The sequence below is a fragment of the Bos mutus genome, chromosome 4 (genome assembly GCF_027580195.1).
Source record: "Bos mutus isolate GX-2022 chromosome 4, NWIPB_WYAK_1.1, whole genome shotgun sequence".
Taxonomy (NCBI): domain Eukaryota; kingdom Metazoa; phylum Chordata; class Mammalia; order Artiodactyla; family Bovidae; genus Bos; species Bos mutus.
Genome location: NC_091620.1, coordinates 94035403 through 94050578, shown reverse-complemented (window position 1 = coordinate 94050578; position 15176 = coordinate 94035403). Strand labels below are relative to the sequence as shown.

Below are 15176 nucleotides of genomic sequence, written 5' to 3'. Positions count from 1 at the left end.
GTAATTTACGCCTGTCTAGAAAGTTTGGCACTGCAGCCCCAAGTACAGGGAGCCATTTACAGGAGAAAAAGCGTAACCAGAGACTATGGAAGTGTGGAAGGTGAGATCATCCACCAGCAGCAATCTTTCAAATTCATAGACACTTGTGGATTCATGAGGTGAGAATGAGCAGTGCAGAGGACTGTGAAATTCATTTCCAGTGTTTGACTTTGTTAACACACATTCTCAAGCTGTCTTTGTTATAAGATAGCGCTCAACTTCTTAGTGAAAAAAAATCCGTATAGAAAATATCCCCATTAATTGGAAATAATAATAGTGTCAAACATAAAAAAGACCACAGGACTATTTATGTAATTCTAAAGTATTATTTAAAAGAGAAATATATATATATATATATTTATAAATACATATAAAATATATAATATATATTCTTTTAAATATATAATTATATATTTTATATATTATATAATTATATATCTCCTATATATAATTTATATGTGTGTGTGTGTGTGTGTGTGCATATATATATTTATTTAGGAGAAGTTTGCACTAATCATCTTTTTTTTAAAAAAATCTTTACCTGAATTTTTAAATGATTAATTTGAATTAACTAATTGTAATTTATTTGAATGTATTTGTCTTCATTAAGAATAATCAAAACTTGTCTTGAAATGTCTTTTAACTAAACTTTTTTCCAAGGCAGAAATAAATCTATCAGTGATTTAATAGGACAAGAAAAGTAATTTATGGAATGAAGCAATGATCCATTACCTTTCTCACATCTTTCTCACAAAGCCTTGCATAGATATTATGTCAATTTCAAAATCAGAAGAAGGAAATGCTAATATATGTTAGTAGTTTCTCTAGAAACTGGCAAATCAAAATCTAGGAATGAAACGATGAGAGTGTGAAAGTGTTAGGGGGTGAGAGAGGGAAGAAGAGGTAGCATCAATTATAGCTTTTGGGGTCTGAGTGTGTACCAGAAAAATTAAAATAACATGTGTCAGTAAAGTGTCATTTGTTCTGAAGGACTTGCCTGACAATTCAGAGATTTTAAAGTAGTTCCTCTTCTGGTGTCTGCTTCCTGGTGGGTGAGGTTGGTCGAGATTTGTGCCATTATCCCCTTGCTAGGGAGTCTGATTTGGAGAAGGCAATGGCAGTCCACTCCAGTACTCTTGCCTGGAGAATCCCAGGGACGGAGGAGCCTGGTGGGCTGCCGTCTATGGGGTCGCACAGAGTCAGACACGACTGACGCGACTTAGCAGCAGCAGCAGCAGGGAGTCTGATTGGTGTGGTGCTGACCAGAGCCTGCCAGCATGTAGCGCAGGGTCTGCTTTGCTCTGTGGGTGTCAATGCGCCTGTCAGGGGTGGGGTCTTGGAGGAGAGGCCTCCAGGTCTGGTGCTTAGCTGTGTCTGTGATCTGCAGCGAGGTAGGCAGATTGCAGCACTCCCCTGGGGAGAACAGCCACTGAGTAGTCCTCCCCTGGAGCTGCTCACCTGTGAGTGTGCTCTGCTGTGTCCCCATCACCCGTTGTGCCAGCTCACCAAGTGTGCTGTAAACATGCGGCCTTACGACTACACATGATTAATCCACGTGATTAAATTAGGGGTAAGATGAGGAACATCTGAAAGGATAAGCAAGGACTTTAGCTGTCTAATCCAGAGCTTTTCAAATATTAAAGTGCACAAGTCACTTGGGATCTCATTAAAATACAGACTACGAATCAATTTGGGGTGGGACTCAAGATTCTGTCTTTCTCCTAAGCTCCCAGGCCATGCCAATGCTGCTGATCTGTGAAGCACACCTTAATTAGCAAAGCCTCAGATCATGACACAGGAAGAAAGTTTATCAGAGAAATTGCATCTAGAGAAGTCTGAATATCACATGATCTTTCTTAGCACCGTTATTCCCACTCAGTTCTTTGCAATGGAATCTACTCTAAAAAAACATAAACAAAAGTAACATATTCAAATAAACACAATATGATATTTTTACTAAAGCAAATAAATGCATTATTTAGCTCAGTTCTCAAAAGAGCCTGTGAACTAAATGCTTTTATTGGGTTGGCCAAAAAATTCATTCAGGTTTTTCCATAACCTGAATGAAGAAATCTGAATGACGTTTTTGGCCAACTCAATATTATTTTGACTTTACAGAAAAAGAAACAGCCTTGGGGAATTTAATTAAGGCAAAACCACATATGCAAAATTTAGAAACAGTTCTGAATTTGGCAAATCTTCACTCCAGAGCCTAAATATTCTAGTCAGTTTTACTACAATTGTCAAATTATGCTATTGCATTCTTAGTTATTTTGCAAACAAAGCACTAGACAAAAGAGACAGTAGGGATACAAAGATGTAGGAACTTTGGGATATACCATCTTCATTGACAGCTTCTAGAACAGGAGGGGCACAGGAATAAATTACTCTTGCCATTAGCAATCTTACATGCGTGGTGAATAGAAGAAGCATTGATGCAATAAATCATCTCTTTCAAGACCTAGAATGAATACAAGAAGAGAGTAAGATACTGGATTCAGCTCTGTAAGCTAAAGAATGGACAAAAATATTCTAGATAAGGACATGCTGGAGCCTCCACAGCCCTGAACATATGGGATAACCCTTAAAGCTCCACGTCTGAAAAAATAGCCCTTAGATTTTAAAATCCCTAAAGGACTTTTACAATATGAAGGATTTACTATATGAAGGGTATACTATTAAACATTTTATGCATTCTGTTATTTTTAAAGAGTATAATCCTTCCCCTAAGGTGTGCTGGCTCCAGGGTCTTTGAACAAGTCTAGACAAGAATTAACCAGGAGCCATCATTTTCATTATAAGTATGTTATAATTATGTTTGCTTATTTCACACTGTTTAATATACTCCCTCCTGTTAAACTACAGCAAAGGCCTTTAGCACCTGTTGCTTATTTCTGCCAGACTGAAAGTATTCCTTTCTCTTTATTATTCGTGTGCAAGGATAAGATGGAACTTGCCAAGAGTTGTCATTCTTGAATGCACCTGCCAAGTGTCAGATACTTTAATAGCTGAAATGCTTATAGCATATGCTGTGGTTGCTGCAGCTACCAACTTCCAGTGCCTGGAATTTCACAAGAGATGGAATACATGCAGGATGACAGATTCATTCCTTGATACACACGTATGTGACTATGTGCCCATGGGTATACACCACACTTATATAACACATCCCCAGGTCAGCTTTGGAGGAGAATATTTCTTAAAGTAATTTACTACCTTACATCTTCAACTTAAAAAAAAAAAAAAGAAAGAAAGAATAAATCCCTTGGACTATACTTACTTATTTGTTGGCAGTTGCTCGACCAGACTGGCATCAGCCTGAGTACTAAAAAAAATAAAATAAAATTGAGTTTTGGCTTACAAGGTAGTACCCCACATCCTTTTTTGGTAAGTTCTTTTCTGGTGATGCCTAATACATTCCCCACTCTTCTGTTAGGTCTTCAGTCTATCCAGATAAAAGTGAGGACTGCACAGCCGCAGTGATTGAGGGGCGGGGCTGGAATAGATGTCTTATCCTCCATACGGAGGTCCCAGTGGGGTGAAGATGGAAAGGAATGCATCCTTGTTCCAATTTACTGTCTCCTGCCAGTTCTGTCAGATCTTATCAGAGGTGCCCAGTGGAAAGGGGAGAGGGTAGAAACGGTTTTCTAGAATGCTGACATGGGACTAAAGCCAGGAAAGATGGAGTGATGATGGTTCTGCGTTCCTTGCTTTACCACATTCCCAAGGACAAGTGAGGCCTTCCACGCTTTTTTCCAGTTTCCCAGGAGCCCATGTGTTTCATGCTTACTTCCCCTGCCCATGTATATATAGCTGGCAGAACATTAACCTCCCTCTCCTTGACAGATATTTTAAAAAAATCTATGTAACATACAAGAAAACAACTCTGCAGCAGGAAGCAGTCTTATTTTATGAACACCCTTCCTCAGGTAACATCAAGATAGTACAGTTTAGACAATTAATTTTCCCTTTAGAAACACTAGAGTGCAATATTCCTGGACCTCTTTCCCTCTCTTTCTCCCTCTTTTGCTTTCACTGTACCTCTCTTTCATGTATGAAATTACCACTCAGAGCTCAAGCTGCTTGATAATTAAAGAATAAATTAGACATCTCAAGGTCTTTAATATTTGAATAAACATGAGTTTAGTTCATGAATAGCAAGCTTTCACAAACCAAGTAGTCAAGAACCTTGTTGGCATAGCACCTGAATGGAACCAAGGGCTCTTTCTCAGAGGTAGAATTTCCCATATAAGTAAGTCTACAAACCTCTTCACTGATAATTCATTATACCTTCTGGAAAGGGCTGTCTTGCTGTGTAGGGCTATAGTCAAGCAATTTTTCTTTTCCTAAGTTAACTTATACCCTGGTAAGTAATCCTTCTTGGATGTGAGTCAGTCACAAGGAGGATTTTTCTCAGAGGTTCCTGGCACATTTAATTTATAATTGATGCCACCGATGACATAAAAACAGAAGTGCATTATACTTAAGGACAAAAAAGATTCTTCAGGTATACTCAGAGTGAGCTCATTTTTGCCAGCGAAGAAATAGAGCACCTGCAGGTAAGTGGTCTATGTTCCCATGGGCTCTGCTACCTGTTAATAATAGTATTATTGGATCATTACCTAGGAAAACAACCCTAGGAAAAAAGTCAAAGCTCATGGCTTTCAGCAGACTCAGAAAAACACATAGGGAGCAGAGTTCTAAACTCTGCCTTTCAGAGCCTAGGCTGCTGATCAAAGAATTCCAAAGAGAATTCTGTGCGCTGTCACTGATAAAATTTAAAAGGAGATTAGAGACCTGTTTCCAGCCGGAATAATTTGAAAGCTCTGACATGTACCATTATACTGTGTGATGAACATTTCCAGAAGAATAAGATGTCTGTTTTGACCTGTGCAGTGTAAAAAAACACGTTGAAGAGAAGGACAGAGGATTATTTTTATACAGATACCAGAAAGCTGCCCTCCTTATTGAGAAAGTATGGCAGGCTGAATTTTTGTCTTTAGTTTCCTTTGTAATTTGAAAGTCCTCCCAGATAAAACTTTGCGGTATACAACTTGGTTTTGACATCCTGGCTTTTTGCCTCTAACTGTTTATAAGTCATGCAAGGAAGTCATCTATCTTGACCAATATGGCTTAGACATATTTTCCATGTTAATTACACATGTTTGGACTGACATTGCAGTGATACAATTTCATTGTTTAAAACAACAGAGTGGATGGCTCTTCAGCTCAACAAGTATAGGTAAAAATTCTTCCTAGGGTAGATGGAACAAGTCTGGAAACTATATAGGCACAGGCACTAGTGGCTGAAACCCCAGGGACTAAGAAGCTGATAATTCTGCAATGATCCCTTGTTTCAATTAAAAGCATGTTGGAAAACTATGACATAGTTATCAAAAAAATTACAATTATAATAATATATGTGTTAGACACTCCCACAAGATTGGTATCCTGAAAATAATCAGCAGTTGAAAAGGAAGCAGAAGCATTTTAACTCCGACCCAATGGAACTATTCACATTTTGGCTGTGTTTTTGAGCAGGACCTCCACATTTTTTTACACTCACCAGAACACCAGCAGTTAACCCCGTAATGGCCAACTGCTAGTTATTACCCTACATTTGGTCCGCAGCTGCATGGCTCTGCTCACTTTATTGTCGTTTCAGCCCTCAGCCCATTAGATGCCTGGTGACCGCTTGCATGCAGAGGGGCCTTTGGTTAACTGAATCCCCATCAGGATCACAGCTGTTGTAAAATATGCGGTGACAAAAATATCCATGTGCAATGCATGGCAGATAAATCTGCAAGCCAATTTAAGCAAAACCTGAAAAACAAATGAGGGCACTAGTCAAACGCTCTGGCTTCTGAACATTACAAACTACATTTCCTTTATTTGGGGGGAATATGTTTCCTAAAATGCCAGCATTCCCCTCTCAGTGTAACAGATGACTGGGGCTAAATTTCAAAGTGATAGGCCCAGTTAAGCAAAAACTACACTTTTCCACCTTCCTTCACTCAGCAGTAAGAGAATGAATGTCATGTTCAATTATCCAAACAGATTCCTGACTTTGGCATAATGCTCACATCAGCATTAGGTATTTATTCACAGTGTGCCTCCACTCAAACACCAAACCCGTGTTTCAGTTTCTTTCCGCCTGGACGCCTAGCACAGGGGTTGCATATGTGCAAGCGTGTCCTTCCACAGCGGCTGGCAACAGCTGAGCTTCTGGTCCGGCCCATCACACAGCGGGCCCTGAAAGTAGCCTGCAGGTAACTATGGTGGCTGTTACAGTGTCAACCCATTGTCCAGTTGTGACACTGAGAGACTGTGCTCATTCTGTTTCATATTGCTACCTGCAAGCTTTAAAAATAGGAAGAAGACAAGGAAATAAACTACCCCCCAAACAGGATGAAATAGTTTCTCAATTGGTATCACTAAATGTCACTCCTTTGTCATTTTGTCAAAAGTGAAAATCAGGTAACAAACGTGACCTGAGACTCCCTTAGGTCTAACTAAATTTAAATTCACAAAGTGGGAATTGTTTCTGGTTCTAACTAATCTAAAATTTGGTTTGTACCTGCATGTGTTGATTGAATGAACTCCTCTCCCACATGTATTCTGTCCATTCACTCAATTGTTGAGATGTTCCTTAACAGATTTTTCTCCTCCATTAACTTATTCTGACATGTTGTAAGTACCCACTATGTGCCAGGCACTGGGGATGAAATACTAATGAGTCACAGCTCCTGCATGCAAAGAATCTAGCATTCAGAGGCATAGAATCTCTCAGATGTAGGAGAGGGAAGATTCTTTTTATTCCCCTTCCACCCATGGACAGAGGAGCCTGGTGGGCTACAGTCCATGGGGTTGCAAAGAGTCAGACACGACTGAGCAACTAACCACAGCACACATGAATCCTCCACTTCTCTGCTGCCATACATTACACAAATGAGAGGGAAGAGCACCATTAGTTATTAAATACTTTAGCTGTTTCCCCAACTTGGTTAGGTAGGAGAGAACTCATGGTTATATTACCTATGCACTGATGGATGGCCTGTTGATTTCTTAGTAATGGTCATTGGGAAAAAAGATTTTTTTAAAACTTAAAACTAAAAATTATCAGTTAGATACCTGGAGCACAGCCAATGTTTTATGTGCAGGGAGTTAAAAAATACAGTGTGATTTATACATTCTATCTTTAAGGAATAGCCTTGTCAGGTCAAACAAGGTTATGACAAATAATTTAAAAATAGAATGGATTACAATTCGTTTATCTGTATATCTATGTATGATGGGAAGAAGTATGCATATGAAAGCTCCTGGTTTTCAGCATTGTCAAAGTAAACTTAATAATTAGTTTAGATTCTCATAGTCTCACGTCATGTTGCTCTATTTCTTGCTGTTTTTCAGAGGCTCCCCTCCATCCATAAGATAAAGCACTGGAAGGGCTGTGTGGGGTCCATGGGTGAGTGCAGCTCTGCTACACGAAGCCGGTAAGCTTACCAAAGATTTGATCGAAGTCAGTGAATTCCAAGCCTCTTTGCTCTATTTCTCCCTTGTGAAAGTGTGTGGAAGTGTTAATCACTCAACCTAGTCACTCAGTTGTGTCTGACTCTTTGTGACCCTATGGACTGTAGCCCCCAAAGCTCCTCTGTCCATGGATTTCTGCAGGCAAGAACACTGGAATGGGTGGCCATTCCTTTCTCCAGGGGATCTTTCCAGGGATCAAACCCACGTCTCCTGCATTACAGGTAGATTCTTTACTGCCTGAGCCACCAAGGAAGCTCATTCTCTCCTTGGGCCCATATTTTTCTCCCCATATTTCAGTTTTCTTCTTGTGTCTCCTCTCTGTTGATTAATGTTATGCTGTTATTTGAAGGCAGATCATGGTTCATAAAATAGAGGTTTTCTATAAAGTTAACAAAAATAACTTTATGGATTTGAATGTGAACTTCTATCTGACCAAGAAGACTGATAAGATACATCCCTTTACACTAAATATATAAACTTGGAGCCAAGGGCTAGGATTTCCCCCACCTCTAGTGAAATCAGTTCAGTTCAGTTCAGTCGCTCAGTCGTGTCTGACTCTTTGCGAGCCCATGAATCGCAGCAAGCCAGCCCTCCCTGTCCATCACCAACTCCCGGAGTTCACCCAAACTCATGTCCATCATGTCGGTGATGCCATCCAGTCGTCCCCTTTTCCTCCTGCCCCCAATCCCTCCCAGCATCAGAGTCTTTTCCAATGAGTCAACTCTTCGCATGACGTGGCCAAAGTACTGGAGTTTCAGCTTCAGTCCTTCCAATGAACACTCAGGACTGCTCTCCTTTAGAGTGGACTGGTTGGATCTTGCAGTCCAAGGGACTCTCCAGAGTCTTCTCCAACACCACAGTTCAAAAGCATCAATTCTTCAGTGCTCAGCTTTCTTCACAGTGAAATAAGAAAGTATAATAGTAAACACTTTCTGAACTTGTTTCAAGCTTTTAAGAAAATTACAATAGCTCATTTCTTATACTTATCATAATAGAGGAGAAACGAATATGTGGCATTCAGTGTAGTCCAAAAATTACTTATTGTTGTATGCATGTGTGTGTATATATCCTAATAGCATATATACATGTATTACTATATACAAACATATATGTATATACATTATTAGATATTTTAAGTACAAAGGAAAATGAGATACTCTTATACATAAAGTTACTACTAATCACAGGAGAAGTAGAAAATGAGCCAAGAGCTTAATCATGATACAGAAAGGTTCTAAGCAGAAGGAAAAGTATCATAAAATATATATATTGGAGAAGGGAATGGCAACCCACTCCAGTATTCTTGCCTGGAGAATTCCATGGACAGAGGAGCTTGGTGGGCTATAGTCCATGGGGTCACAAAGAGTTGGACACGTCTGCGTGACTAACACACACACATATATGTATATATAAGGATGAGCACCTGGCCCATACCAGATAAGCTCTCAAGAGGCAAGCAAACTAACTCTTAAAAGCTAAATTTAAGAAATCAAAGAAAAAGGCATATCATAGACTCTTACTTCCAAGGAAATAGTTTATGAAAAGAACAGACGCATAAAACATGTTGAATTTTAAGGAATCACAAATTACTCAAAACAAAATGCAAGAGATGGAAAGACGGAAGAGACTAGACAAGAGAGCTAGAACTGATCAAGAGGGCTTTAGATACCAGATTAGTAGGGTCTGGGATTCATTAGGTGATGAAGATGCATTAAGAAATTTATGAAAAAGATCATGATGAACTAATAAGGGCCTATGCTAAGCACTATTTGCCATGAGCAGGAAAAAGAAACATACTGAATATATTCAGGAAATAAAATCGATAGGATTTCACATAGAAAATATAGAGGAAAAGCTGGTATTAAATGTGATTTTCAAGTTTTGTCTTGAGTTAGAAGTTTGTTGATAGATTTTACTACTTGAAATAAGAAACGGAAAAGGAATCTGATCAAAAGCACAGGTGGAAGCTGAAGGCGTAAATGGTAATAAGGAGTAACATATCCAAAACTACTGAGGCAGTAAGAAAAAGTAAAAATATAAATGAGTTTGTGTACTCATCAATTTTCTCTCAAGTTAAATAGAGTTTTGCAGGCTGGCGGACAACATCTATCTAAAAGAAATTTAAATTGAATCTGAAAGTCAACCCTTTTAAACTGAAGAAATAATCCATATTCTAGGAAAGAATGATAACTAAGAAAAGTATTTTCTAAGAGTTCTAACTACAGCATTTTTTTGTTTTAGAAAACATTACATCTGTACCATTACCTGAAACTAGATTGTTTTTAAGTAACATATTAGCTTTGCATTCCACTTAAAAGTGAAAATACTATGCAAAAGAATCTTATAAATATTGGAAATTATACATTTTATGAGCTATTATCCAACCGTTAATTACAAAGAAAATTTATAGGCCTGCCATTTATATGAGAGGGAGAGATGAAATGGTAATAATATGAGAGAGAGACAGAGAATAATATGAGAAAATATCTATACACATTTAATAAAAATGAAAGTTAAAATAATTTGACATCATTGTTTATCAGTTGGCAAAGTTGAACAAATGTAAGAAAACAAGCACTTTTAAATACTCTCAATGGATATAAAGAGATTTCTTATATAGCAGTTTAAAAATATAGATTAAAACCTTTAAATTTTACACACCCTTTTTATGAAGCATGTTATTTATAAATTGAGTATATTCAAGAATTAAGCTGTATACACATATATATGTATGCACACACACACATAGATAGATCGATCCCTGTTATTAAAATGAATACATAGCATTTGTGGTGGTTTTAATCAGTGTTTTTTATATTTTAAAGAAAACATCTGATATTCAAAAATAAAAAATGAAAATTGTAAGGTTTCTCAAAAGGACTTAGGAAGGGTATTTTAGTCATACCCCACAGAACTTCTAAAAATCCTCTTCCTCCATTTATCTTCCCTAAAAGCCTCACTACAGTTGGGTAGGTTCTCCCACTGTCTCTGATTCTCTATTAAAATTCTCCAAAACCTTTTAATATAATTAAGCACTGGTCATTTCTTCTCTGTCACCTCTTTTCTCCATCTTTTCAGATCAACTTTTTTCTTGTCTTGCATGTGTCTTCCTCAAGTGAATTAATATAGCCTCTTAAACAGTGCTCTCATTCATCCATTTCCTGGATCAACACAGCCAAAACCCCAAGCCTTAAATTGCCAAAACAACGTAGCTTTCCTCTTTGGAAGGAAAAGAGAAGGCTTTAGAAGAGGGCAGCTGAAAATATGTATATGTTAATTTTTGAAAATATGTCATAGAGAATTTATCATATTTGTTCTGTTTATTACTGAAAATATTTGACATTCTAATTATCTAACAGCAGTTGATTAGTTACATTAATTATGCTAAATTCATTCAACAGAATTTGATGACATAGCTTTCAAATTGTTTGTTGTGTGTGTATGGGTACATATGAAATATATTTAATGACAATGATATTCATAGATTAAATTTAAAATCACTAGTTTAAATTAGTTTCTGTAGTTAATCTCTCCATTTTTTATTACTGGCTATGTTGAGATATCAAACTATTTCAGTGATTGAGTGAGTGAGTGAGTGAAGTCGCTCAGTCGTGTCTGACTCTTTGTGACCCCGTGGACTGTAGCCCACCAGGCTCCTCTGTCCATGGGATTCTCCAGGCAGGAATACTGGAGTGGGTTGCCATTTCCTCCTCTAGGGGATCTTCCTGACCCAGGGATCGAACCCAGGTCTCCTGCATTGCAGGCAGACGCTTTAACCTCTGAGCCACTTGTGATTTTCTTTTGTCCTATGTTTTCTAAATATTTTACAACAAACATTGGTGATAAGATTAAAACAGTGATTTGCAAAGGTGGAAGTCTTTACTGCTCTAAATAATATGTTAAACTCAGAGAAATGAAAACGTGTCTAATTTCATCCAAATTGAATTTTTTTCAAAAGCCTCTAATTGACACTCATTTGTTATCATGTATGCTAGTAGTTCTAAAAATGGATAGATGTGAGTTATTTTTAGGACTAAATTAAAAAACACAGAACAGTTTCCAACTCTATTACTTTGCTAGGGCTGCCATAACAAAATATTAATACCTAACATAGGTATCTTGAATAGCATAACTTCATTCTCACTGTTCTGCAGGCTGGAAGTGCAAGACCCAGGTGCTGGCAGGGTTCATGTCTTCTGAGGACTCACTCCTGGGCTTGCAGATGGCTGCCTTCTTGCTATGTTCTCACATGGCCTTTCCTCTGTTCACGTGCATTCCTGTAATCTCTTCCTTTTCTCATAAAGGCACTAGTCCTATTGATCCAAGATGACCTCATTTAATCTTGAAAAAGTAAAGTGAAACTGTTAGTCGCTCAGTTATGTCTGACTCTCTGCAACCCCATGGACTGTAGCCTGTCAGGCTCCTCTGTCCATGGAATTCCTAATTACTGCTTTAAAGGCCACATCTCCAAATTTAGTTATAGGAACTTAGGGCTCCAACATATGAATTTTGAAAGGAATATAATTCAGACCATAATGCCAACTAAAATATACTCTCAGTTAAAATAAAATTCAACTTAAATTCCAGAAGGTGGATATGAAGATAATAATAGAAAGATACAATTTATACAGTAGCACTACTGTATATTTTAGTATATTCTAATTCTTTGAAATGTGTACAAAGTAATTCTGTTAACTAAGAAATATAATTAATGAAAAATTCCCTTTTTCAGTAATGCTAAAACTAGAACGAGTCTGAATGTATTTTCTCTACTTTTAATCTAGCTGTGCCATTACAAGGTGTCACATATACAACTGTGCTAACAGATATAGTCATCTAGAATGCATAGCTGGAAAGGAAATCCTCTACTCCAGGGAGTGCCTTAAAAAAAAATAGGAGGCCTACTCATTAGTTGTCCTTTGTTTTCTACTTTGGGTTACATCAAACTGACCAAAATTCCTATTTATTACTAGTCCATTAAAACAAAAGCAAAGTTTAGACAGAGAGCATTAATCAATTCATATTTCCATAAGCACAAAGATTACGTCAGCCAATAAATCACTCAACCAGCTGTGTCTTTTTTAAAAAGGATTTGTAAATAATCAGTTTGACTGAAATTAATTGCATTTTTTTCTTCCCCCAATCCCTCACACATACAACAGTATGAAAGTATCTGGAGACAAAAAGTAAGCTGAGATTCTGTCATAAATAAGATAACCAATTTGGCTTATACGCCAAGTAATCCGTGGTGAGATCACTGAGTCCTTAGGTATAGAGCAACAGCAAAATGTAGTACTAAGAAATGCGATCACAAAATTTTCCAAGGAGCATAGTTTTTCAATGTGTAAAAAGTCATCCATATATGAGGACTTTTTTCTTTTGTGAAAGCACCATCACAATGATTTTATTTACCCAATTATATTTCATAAACTTTTATCAGATAATTTACCTAAATGATTTCTGACTATACACTTGTTTGAAATGTGGGTTTCAAGGATTGGCTACATGAAATAGAAGTCACCTCATGCCCATGGCTTCTACTTCATTCATCAAGTACAAACATCAACATGGCAAAAATCCATGTCTAGAAACTTCCTAAAGAATGAAGTGTCTTTCCTCTCTAGAAAGTAGCAACATGAAAGATGACTGAGAATGGTAAGTATTCAAAACTATACCTTACAGTGTTAACTACAGTCACCCTGCTTTACTTTAGATCTTCAGACTTTATTCACCTAACAGCTGAAAGTTTATACCCTTTTACCAAGCTCTTCCCACTTTCCCCAGCCTTCAGCCTTTGGCTACTCCTTTTCAGTTCTCTATTTGTATGAGTTTTACTGTTTTGTTTTTCAATTCCACATATATATGATACCTTACAGAGCAGAATTTGTCTCTGCTTGGCTTTCACTTAGCATAAAACCTAAAGGTCCATCCGTATTTTCACACATATCATGATCTCCTTTTTCCTCATGGCTGAATAGTATTCATAGGAGTGAGTATGTGTGTGATTCTTGAATATGATGTCCTGCGTTTGCATTTTGCCTTGGGCCCTGAAAAATTAGGTAGCCAATCCTAAGAATATGTTATCCTGAGGATCCCATATCAATTCAAACTCTTCTCTGAACATCATCTTTAACTTCTTACCTTAGGTCCTGATGATACTGTTTCCCTTGTCTGACACAGAGGATGTATTTTTCTAGTACACCCCAAGTAGCACGTACCAGAAGAAGGTAAGGCATTGGTTGTGTATCACCCCCCTCCCATTTGCAGCTTGCACCACCAGACTAAACCACCCACTACATCTCCTTCTTAGTCTCATATTTTGACCCAGTTACTCCCTTACATTTACTCTTGACTCATTCTCTTCTCCAGTTTGGTTCATGCCATCATTTTTGGTAACTGTAGGAGGCCTATGGATGAACTATTTCCTCTGCCTGTCAGAGCCCTTCCTTACCTTCAGTCACCTGTTCCTCCGCCCCCTCCCAGCCAGTGATGCTGGCTGTATCAGCAGTAACTCACCATACCTGAAATCTTAAAATCAGTCACTCCCTTCTCCGGCTGCCACCTGCGTTCATTCAGTTTTCAGTCTCAGGTACTCATTTTGCAAGAATTCTTCATCTTCAATAAAACATCAAACCATTGACTTTACTTTTCATTCTTCCAACCTACATATGTTTCCTTTTCCCCCTTTAACCAGGCTTTTAATCCATGTTTCCTAGTTGAAATAATTCCCTTTTAAGTATTTTACCTTCTTTGCCTCCTTTTTTCCTCTAGCATCTTCCCCTTGAAAACCGTAAACATTGGCTGAAAGCATCTTAAAACTTTTTCATGCCAGCATCTGAGAAGCTAAATGTAATTGTAGAGTAACAACTAGGAGGAATAAAACCACCTCACATTTGTGCTAAAAATTTTATACAGATATTGACAGGGAGGTCTGGTGTGCCGCAGCCCATGGGGTCACAAAGAGTTAGTCAGGACTTAGCGACTGAACAACAACAAAAACATACAGATATTTAACATTTCATACAGATATTTAAAACTTTAACCATGAAAGCTGGGATAATTCTAGTTTTGAACTAGAGAATTCTTCTGTAAAATATATACAAAGACTCATTTCTTTTTAAAATGTTTAAATTGTTTCCTACCTCTTTGAGAATAGCAACCAAACATCTTCCAGGGCTTATAACAGCGCTTCTCTATCAACCTATGGGGAGGAGAGTTTGTTTTAGTTTATGCTTTTGTTTCTATTCTGTTTCAGCATGGACTAAGACAAGGTCCTACTGCCTATGGTTGGAAGCAATCTGCAATGTGAGATGCACCATCCAAGTTCACACTCACCTGAACTGAGTTGAGTCTAGTGATGAAGGGCTGGAGTCTCTGCAATTTGAAGCTGTTGTAAAGGTTTTACATTGTAAGTACTTTAGTCTATTCGCTACCAGAAGTGGTTTAACCCAGACTATTACTAGTGGTAGTCTACAAGTCCCTGTCTCTCTGACCTTAATCCACACAAACCCATCCACTTGTCTCCGACACAGCAGGCGGCTGGCTTCCTTTTTGCCCTTCAGATGAACTATCAGGCCTCTGGACTCAGAAAATTCTTTGTCCAGTTC

General features: G+C 37.9%; 1 protein-coding gene and 1 long non-coding RNA gene across 5 annotated transcripts in view; one reads left to right on the top strand and one right to left on the bottom strand.

The window, feature by feature from the left end:
* CRPPA (CDP-L-ribitol pyrophosphorylase A) overlaps nucleotides 1-15176 on the bottom strand; it is a 468932-nt gene that overhangs the window by 15343 nt on the left and 438413 nt on the right. For all 3 annotated transcript variants that reach the window (XM_070369767.1, XM_070369766.1, XM_070369769.1), the window contains 6 exons: nucleotides 14712-14770; nucleotides 14091-14184; nucleotides 5606-11910; nucleotides 3320-3364; nucleotides 2379-2500; nucleotides 1498-1625 (listed from right to left, as the gene is read on the bottom strand). The gene's annotated coding sequence lies outside the window, so the exon portion shown is untranslated. The remainder of the gene's footprint in view (nucleotides 1-1497; nucleotides 1626-2378; nucleotides 2501-3319; nucleotides 3365-5605; nucleotides 11911-14090; nucleotides 14185-14711; nucleotides 14771-15176) is intronic.
* The window catches only part of LOC138987644 (uncharacterized), a 358883-nt gene that overhangs the window by 336354 nt on the left and 7353 nt on the right, over nucleotides 1-15176 (top strand). For both annotated transcript variants that reach the window (XR_011464034.1, XR_011464035.1), the window contains exons 4-6: nucleotides 7450-7532; nucleotides 13716-13796; nucleotides 14825-14977. This is a non-coding gene — a long non-coding RNA (uncharacterized lncRNA). The remainder of the gene's footprint in view (nucleotides 1-7449; nucleotides 7533-13715; nucleotides 13797-14824; nucleotides 14978-15176) is intronic.